The 10,641-nt window shown below is 40.7% G+C and overlaps 1 protein-coding gene across 2 annotated transcripts in view; it reads left to right on the forward strand.

The window, feature by feature from the left end:
- The window catches only part of LRBA (LPS responsive beige-like anchor protein), a 399,174-nt gene that overhangs the window by 227,893 nt on the left and 160,640 nt on the right, over window positions 1-10,641 (forward strand). The window lies entirely within an intron of this gene.

Below are 10,641 nucleotides of genomic sequence, written 5' to 3' on the forward strand. Positions count from 1 at the left end.
GGGCCGTCACGCGCGCCGCGCTCCTCCTTGCGCAGCCTTGGTTTAAGCGGCAGCTCTGAGCGGCTGTGCTCGGCTTCCCGTTGTGCCCTGCTCCTGTCGCCGCAGCTGGCTTATTTTAATAAAGAAAATATCGGCGTCTGTTTGCGGTGTGCATTTAAATTAGAAACATGTCTGTGCGCCGACCACTCTGCGCTGTAAGAAGTAAGTACGGCCGTGCCCGGCGCTGGGGCTGGCTGCCGCTCCTTCTCCCCGAGGGGACGATCGCTGAGGCAGGCTGTGCCCGGGCCCCTCTGCCCCCGCCCGTGTTGGCTCGGCGGCCGCGGGGCCGCCGGCGGGGAGACGAGCCCGGAGGAGGCTCCGCGGGGCGGGCGCAGGCGGCGGCGAGGCAGGCACTGGTGCCGGGACTCTCGGAGGGCGCCCGGGGCGGAAGGTGAGCGCGGCCCTGCCCGCTGCCGGCGCCGCTCGCGGAGCGGGCCGGGGCTTTAGCCGGCTCGGGCGGCCGCTGCGAGGCCGAGGCGGGGGCCTGAGGATCCCGGTGCGGCTCTTGCTCTGCCGCCCCCCGGCAACGGGAAAAGTCCGGGCAAGAGCTCCGTGTCGCTGGGCCCTCGGAAGGGGTCTAGGTCGCGGCCGGTCCTGGTTCCTTCCCGCAGCCTGTGCGTCCTCCCGGAGCCGCTCTTGCCGCCTCCCCCCTCTGCGGCCCGGCGCGGGGCTCCCTGCGAGCCGCTTTGCGCCTTCGACCGCCTCCGGGAGCCGCCGGTGCCCGGGCGCTGCCCGTGTGCGGGGCGCGGAGCAGCCGCCCCGGCGAGGGGGGAGACGCGCTTTCGCATCTTAGCGGTAAAAACAGAAGGAGCCGACGAATCGCCCCCGTTAAAGTGACTGATGGTAAAGCATTGCTAGTGTTCAGATTTAAAACAGTTCATTACCAATTTTTCTGTCTGAGGTTGAAGCTCTAGTAAATAATAAATCAGCTGAACAAAAGCCGACTTTAATTTATTGCTCGAACGCTAATTAGAAACATCATTTGAGCAATAAACTTAAACACTTCCAGCAAATAATGCACGCGAAGCCCGTCTCTGTGTCTGGGCGCTTGTGGCCGCCCTGCATTAAGACCAGCTTCATCTCTGGCGGAATTTGCTCTTGCCGGGATGAATAATTGAAGGGGGAACAGCATCCGAGGAGGCTATAATTGAAGAGCCCTTGTCACCTCTGCTTTTATGTATGTTAGTACAGAAGTCCATCAGCAGCTCCGTGATGGTGTATAAAACGCCGTGGCAGCCCCTGCAGCAGCAGGGGATACTGTATTCTGTTAGAAAGACCGTATGTGCGTGTGTCTCGGRGAGAGAAACTCTCAAGGCTAAAAGGCACTTGAAGTCTTCAGAGCGATTGATCTGTATTCTCTCGTTATAATCCGTCTCATCATACTTGAGTTAATGAGGCAGGGGCGGGGGTGATCTGATGGTCCTTGACAAATTCATTAGGGAGGCTGCGGGACATTTTATTTGACTGTTAAACATCGTGTTTGTTTGGTTTAAGCAGTGCCAACATCAGCATGCTGCTGCCTGGAGCAATAGTGTTTTGCTAGCGAGGGCTTCTGTGAAAAGATATCGGAAAGGGGACTCTGCGCCAAGAGTGTTTGCTCTTTCCTTAGCTCCTCCTGCCCCCTCCCCCTCGGTACCAGAGGGAACTCGTCCTCGTGTAAATCCAGACGTGTAAATAGTACGTGCACTCTAAGGAAGGCAAAGTACTAGCAAACGGCTGATACTAAATGAGCAAAGACCTTTTCTCTTTCTCTTTCTTTTTTTTTTCTAGAATATTAGGTTGAGAATACTGTACTTTTTCCTTAAAGTGTTTTTACAAAACAGAGAGAAACCTGGAGAGCAAGTCACAGTTTTAGCAGGATGGGACCAGCCACACAAGTTTCTTACTGGATTGTGATGTAACCAACTTGTTTTTGCTTGGCTAACTAGTTTACTAAAATAGCATAGTCTGCTTATTTCAGAGCCTATTTATTTTAAGCAATATATTAAAAAAATTATGTACCATGCTACTGATACAGCGTTATTTTTTTTTAAGTGAAGAAATTGATTTGAGACTATTAAAAGGCTCCTGACAAATCTACCCTTCTTTTTCTCCTGCCTCTCCACATTTCCTGGTGAATGTAGTAGCAGGTGCTTGCAAACAGGATAGTAAGTATTTTTATGAATAGTCTGTGAAATACCTATATGCACACATACGCTCTTTTTGAGGCACCTTCCTAGAGGAGAACCAGCTAGCGTACCGTTATTTCGTAGTACTTGGTTTCCCTTCTATCCTTGCATTTAAAGGAGACAGTTTTTTTGGAAAACAGAAAAATGAAGCTGCTTGTGGAACCTAATGTCGTAATATTTTTTCCTAGAGATCGGTCTTCAAGCATTCTCAGCTTTAAGTGCTTTGTAGAGCTCTGCTTCCATTTATAGAAGAACAGTATGGGAAAAGAACTAGTGCCCTTTGCCTGTCATTTTYATACATTCCTGCACTGCTGATGGAGCTTGAACTGCTGCAGGGAATGTATGGTTTTGAAAAGAAGTGATTCAGTAATGCGTGTTGTGTTTCTCGACAGCAAAACCAGGTTAATATTACAGTAAATGCTGCTGTGGGTTTGACAGTTAAAATTCTGTTTGCATGCAATACTATGTATACAGTGTGTACCTTTTCTTTAAAGTGGTGGCGTGGCTTTACTATCTGCCAGTCTATTGCAGGGATGCATCTGTGACGTTAGCTGATCGTGCAAGCTGAGGGGGAAAAGGTGTTCCCATTTCTACAGATACCATTAACATATCTCAACAGTTAAAAGTACTGCAGAAATCTTGTGTTTTTTTCTCCAAAGATTGAACACTGTGCTAATTAAATAATTCATGCGTGATTCTGAGTCTCCCCTGGTTTCCTTTCTGGAGTAGGAAAGGGGAGGGTTCCAGCTTTGGCTTATTTGGCTTTTCCTGTTCAGTCTTAAAACGTAAGTGTGCTCATATTCTGGTGTTTGATCAAGAACAAACCGAAGCTAAAGGTTTTCTCTAATGGCTTCAATCTCTTATTACAGGTAGCTTCTCTTTTCTTGTGATGAGCAATGGTGACTTCTTTTGACTGTAAGGTTGTTTGGGCTACTAAATACTATTTTGTAAGTTTAACTTCAGTAAGTTTAACTACAGAGAATCAGGCAAATGTACTATAAAAGAGCATTTCTAATGCTTATGGATTTTTTTGTTCTTGTTACAACTTCCGATGGACCTTTTATTTTGTTTGGCTGTGATTGTGGTGGGTACATGCTTTTTTATCAGCTAGAATTAACCAGATGTGTTACCTGGTCTCCATTTACAAAAACTGATTAATTACACTAATAGTACCACTTTAAAAAGTGGTATGAGAGCATGTATCATGCAAGGATTTTGTCAACTTGACCTCCATTTGAATGCAGTCACACTTATTTAAGAAAAATATGAGGGGAGTGATAAAGGCAATCTAGCATATGGTTCTTAAAAACGCTGTTGAGGCTTAAATGAGCCCATATTTTTAAAATGTGAAAATTATGAGGATATTCTGAGGAAAGTCAAGGTCATAGAATCAAAGATTGTTTCACTTTATAGACATTTGGCAATATTTTTCTCTTTATCAGTAGGTTCATCACAATTATTTCATTCATTGTCTTAGCTATTCACATATCTGTGTATATGCACAAATAATCATACCAACAAACAATAGCCTTTGCTATTTTATTGGTTAGATGATAATTCATTTCAAAGATGAAAAACTATGCAGCTAGCTGAGATGCAGCATATCTGTAGGTAACCAAAGGCTGCAGTTTGAGAATTCTAGCTTATCTCAAAATTTCAGTTTCTCGCTCCAGAGGTGAAAACTTGTCGTTTGTACACTTACATTTCCTTACAATTAGCTTGCATAGCAAAGTACTCTACCCCTCACCAACTACTATATAGACTCGAACTTTTCAGAGAATTTCCATGAGTATAATTTATATGGGAAAGAGGAGAAGGGGACAGACGAGAGGGAGGGGGTTTCATCTTCTCAATAGCACTGGTGACCAGTGTGGAATATAACACGTCCCTCTTCTCCCCCGACTCCTAATCCCTCCACCCCTCAGTGTTTTAAGATTATTTTGGTTTGACCTTGGATATGGTAGAAAAGGCATCCAATTTTTATTTACATTTTTAATTTATTCATTTTTTAATGTTTCCTATTTCAACAGTCCAATACCTTTTCCCCCATTCAAATGTTATATAGTTTAAATGCTAAGTTGGAGCTATCTACTTTTCTACTTATTATGCTTTATAGTATTACATTTTTATTCTTTTGAAGTATTATGTTGACGTTAAAATAGCGTATTACTAGTTATAAAATCATTGCAGGGGTTTTGTTGCTACTTCTAATGAGAGAATCAGATCATTGCTATTGCTATTTTATATCTTGCTGTGCATATCTTATTTCAGAATAACTTCACCATGAKAATATGCTGCTCCCTTTTTAGTTTTCTTGCAAATTAGGTGGAACGTGTGCAAAATAGTTCAATGTACCTTCTCCTGAAGCTGGGAAGGGGAAACTGTATTGACTGAAATAATGTATAGAAGCCATCTGCATAGTTTAATTGAAATAATATTTGGTGATCTAAGGGATGGAACTTGTTCCTTTTGTTTAACCGTCTGAAATAAAAATAGGATGTAAAACAGCTGTCTTGGCCTATGGAAATCAAGGTTCTGCCAGTCTGTTTCTTTTCTTCATTTTCTTCTATCTTCCTTTATTATCTTTGGATCCTAAGGAGTCTTTCTTATTTTCTAACTGGTTTTGTCTGCAGCAAGGGGCTAGGTTGGTGGGTTTAAATAGACTTTGGATAGAGTGAAAAATCTTTGATCTATGGCTATGACTACTTCCAAATGATTTGCTTGCTGGGACTGGACACTGTCCATGCCCTTTCACTTCGCTATCAGCTAGGCACACAAAAAGGACTTGACATGCTACCAGATGCATAGTTAATCATTGCATTAGGTCTGTAAAGGGGTCCATCCAGACTCAATTAGATCTACCAATTTTTGACTAGTGTTCACTCTGTAGTTTGTTTGGAATGCAGTATTAATTTTAACTGCTGTTCCATTTATTTAGAAATGCTTTAATAGAACTCTATGCTTTTATTTTCAAGGAGTTTTCTCTGCATTTGTTAAGTATCTGTGTATATTTAGAACAACTGCGTGTTGTTCTAACAACATTATAACAAGTATTATTGCAGTAAAATACATTGTTTGAAGCTTTAATGAAAAAAGCTTTGTATTCTTTGTAATTCAACTGTTTTCCTTTCTTAATATGGACTTCTAAAAGTGCATTTCAAGTAAGTTAAATCTAGTGACTGACATACTAAAGTGATATGTGTACATGAGTATCTCAAGGTTTGGAACTGAATCTTAAGTTTTAAAACCCCCAAAGCAGCAATTTTCCTATTATTTGTGTATAAAATAATTCATTTTTATTTTGTGGATTGGATGCTTTTGCTGGGAGAAGGAAATGAGGGTACAGGACTTAGGAAGTTACAGCAGCGGGGTAAAAAGTATCAGGTAAAATACTGCCCTGAATTTTGCCAAAGGACTCTTAGGGATTTCCTTGAATGGTTTGTATTTACAGCAAAAGGTGCTAACCGTAGGCGCTGGGTAAAATGCATTGCAAACATCCTAGAATTCTCAAAGTAAAAAACAAAACAAAACAATCCTCCCCCCTCAAAGCCTACCAGCCTGTAGAGATAACCAGTCCTTTCATGGTATGAAGTTCCAATGTTCAACTTAATGCAAACTGTTTTGGTCACACATGCTGTCTGTATTTCCCAGTAATGCTTATACTGAGGATGGTAGGCCAGTGGAAGAAGGAGCTCAAAAGAACATAAAACCGTCATAGCTTGAAAATTGATATAACTTATATAAGAAAGGAGCACCAATCAGAGTGTTTTCAAATATTTTCATTTGCTTTTAATCTGTTTTTTTTTTTTAATTTAGATGGAGGAAAGGAGGAGCAAAGCATTCAGTTATTAACATTTTTTTAATCTATATATAGTTACTAAAGCTATTGTCTTCAACTTCAGGAAATAGTTCAGCTCTCATTGTAGAGCTGAGATGAGATTTCATGCTTTAGTTCTTTGCTTCATGGTTGTCAATATTCTTAGACGGGGGAACATGCATTAAAATATAACATTTATCATTTGGTTGTCACTGTGCTGTTCAGATGTTACTAATGGACTTCCAAGATATAGGATGTACGAGTAAATACTACTCAGAAGTGCTAGTTAGAGCTCTCTTGGGATTTTTGAATAATTTATGCCTACCTGCTGCTCTGAAGTACAGGGGTATGTGTGTGCAATTGTATAATACATTTATGATTAGTATTTGTGCAAATAAATGTCCACGGGAGAATAAGAATAAGGCGGGAGTCCGCAGGAGGCCCGGGCAGGTAGCTTTCCCTCGTGCGTCATCGCCCTCGGGCGTTCGTTCCTGCCGGCGTTTGAGTGCCAATGCGACTATGAGGGGGAATTGTTTATATGTACTTTGTGGGTTTCCAGAGTGCTAACTTGAAAGAAAGTGGGACTTGAAATGCGTGGTCATTTGTGAATTTATGTTTTATCTCCCTTCACTTGAAAATTTATGAGGAGAGTGACTTTGGGTGCTTGCGCTGTGTGTTCCAGGGCTTGCCCCCACTGATAACACCCTTGTTGGCGTGAAAGTGCAATGCAAATTATGACAGTTACAACCTTCTGTTTTGTTTAACCTGTCAGTGGATTTCCTGGCTCAGTGCTGAGGGCAATGGTGTGTTCAGCTAGTTCCATATTCACCTAAACTTAAAAGGTCAGGTTTCTACAGGCGAGCCTAGTCAGAGCCTAATTGATGAGGAGGGCAGGGGGACAGAATTTACTGTTCTGTTGGCTAGTTTCATATCGTTAGGTTGTCCTGAAAGCATCAGGCAGTCACAGCCCCTTTCATGTAAGTGCTGACCCTAGACAGGAGCTGACAATCAAGGGAGGCAGCCACAGGAACCGGTGCAAGTAGGCTATTGATTTTTCAGTTAGGTCTAAGTAGTTTGTAGTATGGGTAATGGGTGACAGAGGCAGGTATGTCATTATCAATGAGCTCCCGAACAGTAGCGACAACCCCCGCTCATATTTCCTTCAGCACTGACAGTATGCATCCAGCGGTGGTCAATAAATCGCCCAACCTTTTACCGACARGCGGCTTGGAGGTGGGGGTAGGAGTCAAAGAGCTAAACTTCTGCACTTGAACTTGGTGTGGATGCGAGGAAGGAGCTCGGCGTCGGCGTTYGCGGCTTGTTAGCTTAGGAGCTGAGGAGAACGCGGAGAACAAAATAGCGGTAGATGTGTGGCTCTGGAAGGTTAACTTTATTTTATGCTTTCTAGAAAKGAAAAGCTTTCCTTGAGATCAAGCAGAATAGCTTGAAATGTCAGCTTTCTGCATAAACACAGCCYGTTTCAGTAGTTAATTTAGGTTACCATGGCATGGCTTTGTTTTTACTTTAGTATTGCTCTGCATTTAATCAAGGTTAAACTGCCACAGCAGTACAACAGCCGTAGTCAAATTCAAAATCCACTCTTAATTCCTAGTTTCCTCTTCTTAAGTTTCATATATGGAGACTATTTAAAGATATTGAACTTTCTTATAACTCCAAAGTGCTGGCAATACAGTTTCTGTTCTGACTGCCATTGCTRTTTTGAGGCACTAGTTCAGTACTAATACTTAAGGAAGCTGAGAAGAGTTTTTATTACTTGCATTTTGATAGCTGTGGATTCTGAATTTAGTAGAGGTAGATCTGAATTTTTGGTTTATGCTTAATTAAATTCTGAAAGATATTAGGAGAAGTGAAAATTGCAATAAAAGCTTTTTTCTTTAATGTATTTGCATGGAAAATTACTTAAATGAATTCAGATATATTCATCTGAAACTTCTGAAGTTTTCTAATGCTCGTACTTTATTTAAGGGATGTAAGTTATCTGCATGTTTCCAGAGGTTGGAATTCAGTCAGGTTTTATGCTGTGCACAGATGTTAACAAAATAGCATATGCTTAYAATTAAAAAAAAAATCTTTAAACAAATTGAAATAAAACAGAAGAGTAAATGTTTTGAAAAACTTCCTTAAAATAACTCATTGCTATGGTATCTTGTTTAACAATGTTTGTAATGTTACACAGAGCAGGAATCTGAGACTGTGTATATTGAATAGCTGTAAAGTGTCATGTATGACTGAAACTTTTTTGTTTGCCTGTAGCAGCTAAAGCCATTTTCTTTGTGGCTGGCTTTTTAACTGTAAGAGCAGGATTGATGCAGACTGAAGAAGTGAGGTTGAAATTTATCAGTGGATTAAGAAATCTTTTAATAAATATTTGTGTAAGCTAAAAATCTGAATACCTGTATATTTTAAGCAGTTACAAATTTAATTGGGCATCTATTTAGGTGTTGTTACGTTGCCTGTTGAACAAAGCTTTGGAAGATGGGCTGTGTAAGTGTCTTTGAGACGAAAAACATTCAATTAGTTGTGTAGAAAGTGTGCCTGGGTTGACTGAGGCCTGAGGTATTTAATGGGTGTTTTTCCTCTGTCAGCAGCTACTCATTCACTATGTCTTACAGGGCCTTTTTTTCTGTTATTCTAGGTAAAGAGTACCACTGAGCAGTCTGAATCTTATCTTTTGTTATAAACAGGTACAGCATCTTTTACTGCATTTTCAGTGTCTTGCTGGCATGTTGTATTATTGCAGAAACGTAAAAGGGAGCTGCAGAAAGGCRACAAATTAAATTTTCATGAAAGAAACCCCTAATCAGCAGTGACAGTGTAAGAGAAAGATGATTGCCACTTGGTCATTGTGGAGAGGCACTTAGACTCGGTGTCAGTGCTTCTGTTAATGATGACTAATGTCTTTCTCGGAGAAAACGCATGCTCAAACATGCTGCTACAGTCCAGAGGAAGAACTGAGGGATAGGCACTGTTAAGGGAAAAGGTTGTGTATCCTAAAACAAAAGCTAAGGTCTTCAGATGTAGAGGCTACAGTGTTTTTGCAGTGCCAGAAAATCACAGCTATAAAACTGTTCTTGTTCCACTCTTTAAGCAAAAGTATTCTAAATAAACGTGTGTGTGTTATGTACTAACCTAGTGCCTACTGCGTTAATTAAAAAATAAGATATAGGTGACACTGGCATGTAAGCACACTAATCAGAGGTAAAAAGTCGTATTTTATTCCTGTTCTGTTAATGAAGCTTTTTTTTTCTTTTTTAATGAACGAAAACCTGCCGCAGTATTTTCTTTTCTAAGCACATGCTGTTCTGAATAAACCTTTCATAGTCAAATGTAAAGTGACTTAAAAGACCTTTTCAAATCTTGAAGCTTTGGCTGTTAGGTGTATTGGCAAAGAAGAGGTGGCATGTGTCATTTCTTCAGCTTTTCCCAAAGTGAGACCTTTCAGAAGGGCATTTGCAATGCTTGTCATATTTTTTCATATACATCTTATTGGCCTGACAAGTCTAGAGGACCATGAGAAAACAGATGTCATTGCATTCAGACAACACTAATTACTTTGGGATTTTTGCAGCCTCAGTGCTTGCATGTAACTGTCGATTATGACTGTTTATGTGGCCTATCATGGGGACACACTGCACACTCARATGGTACCGCTGGTCTTTGTGTGTCCTGTTAGCACACAATAAGGTGTAAAAAACAGCAACAAGCACCACAACAAGAAACGGCCTTTATGTGCTACTTTTATATGCTTAAAATGTGTTTTGGCAAAATACGCTTTGATAAAAATTGCATTCTAATTTGTGATTAAATTAAATATTTTAGTGTCTGTTCACTAACTGTAGTGGACTGCTTTAACTGTCAGTTTTCACAGTGATTCTTAACATTGTGCGCTTTTGTATAGTTGTTTAAAAATTATAGGAAGATGCTAGCTGACCCAACTGTTTTCAGAAATTTCCTATGTCTAAACTTCATCCTGAACTGACACATTTTTCAAATGTTTAATCATAGTTCAGATTAAAAACCAGCAATCTCATTCTCTTAGAAATTGTATTGTCAATATTTTCTTTGTTAAAATTTTCCTAGGAATTCAGGCTTTTCATCATCTCTCCTTCCTGCGTAACAATAACTGCCGCATGATTTTTGAGGCAAAGTTCAAATGATGGTCATGTCTTGGCCTTACTTCGTGCATTGTCTTGAATTTCAGCGCAGATTTCATAACCAGAACAACCTATGTTAATCACAGATTGGACAATAAAAGCTCCAATAATGTAACTTCACATGCTGATGAAGCAGAAATAGAAGCAGCTTTATCAAAGATGTATGATGAGATAAAACTGCAGTCTCTGCTGTACAGTTATAGTAATTATGACTAATGAACCGTCCAGTCTGGATGAAATGGCATGCCCACAGGGACTGTGTCCAATCAGTTGTGACTTATGCAAGCTGAACAAAACATTGATGGCGTTCCAGATTCAATATTTTACAGGAAGCGTGTTCTTTGTTTGTAACACCAGGTTTGTCAAGTTATTTTCAAGCAATTTAAGAATAAACAGGGTTAGTAAATAAAATCCTAAGAGTTAGGGGTTGCTTGGTTTTTAA

Source organism: Rhea americana, unplaced genomic scaffold (genome assembly GCF_003343005.1).
Source record: "Rhea americana isolate MKP2758 unplaced genomic scaffold, rheAme1 scaffold_38, whole genome shotgun sequence".
Lineage (NCBI taxonomy): Eukaryota > Metazoa > Chordata > Aves > Rheiformes > Rheidae > Rhea > Rhea americana.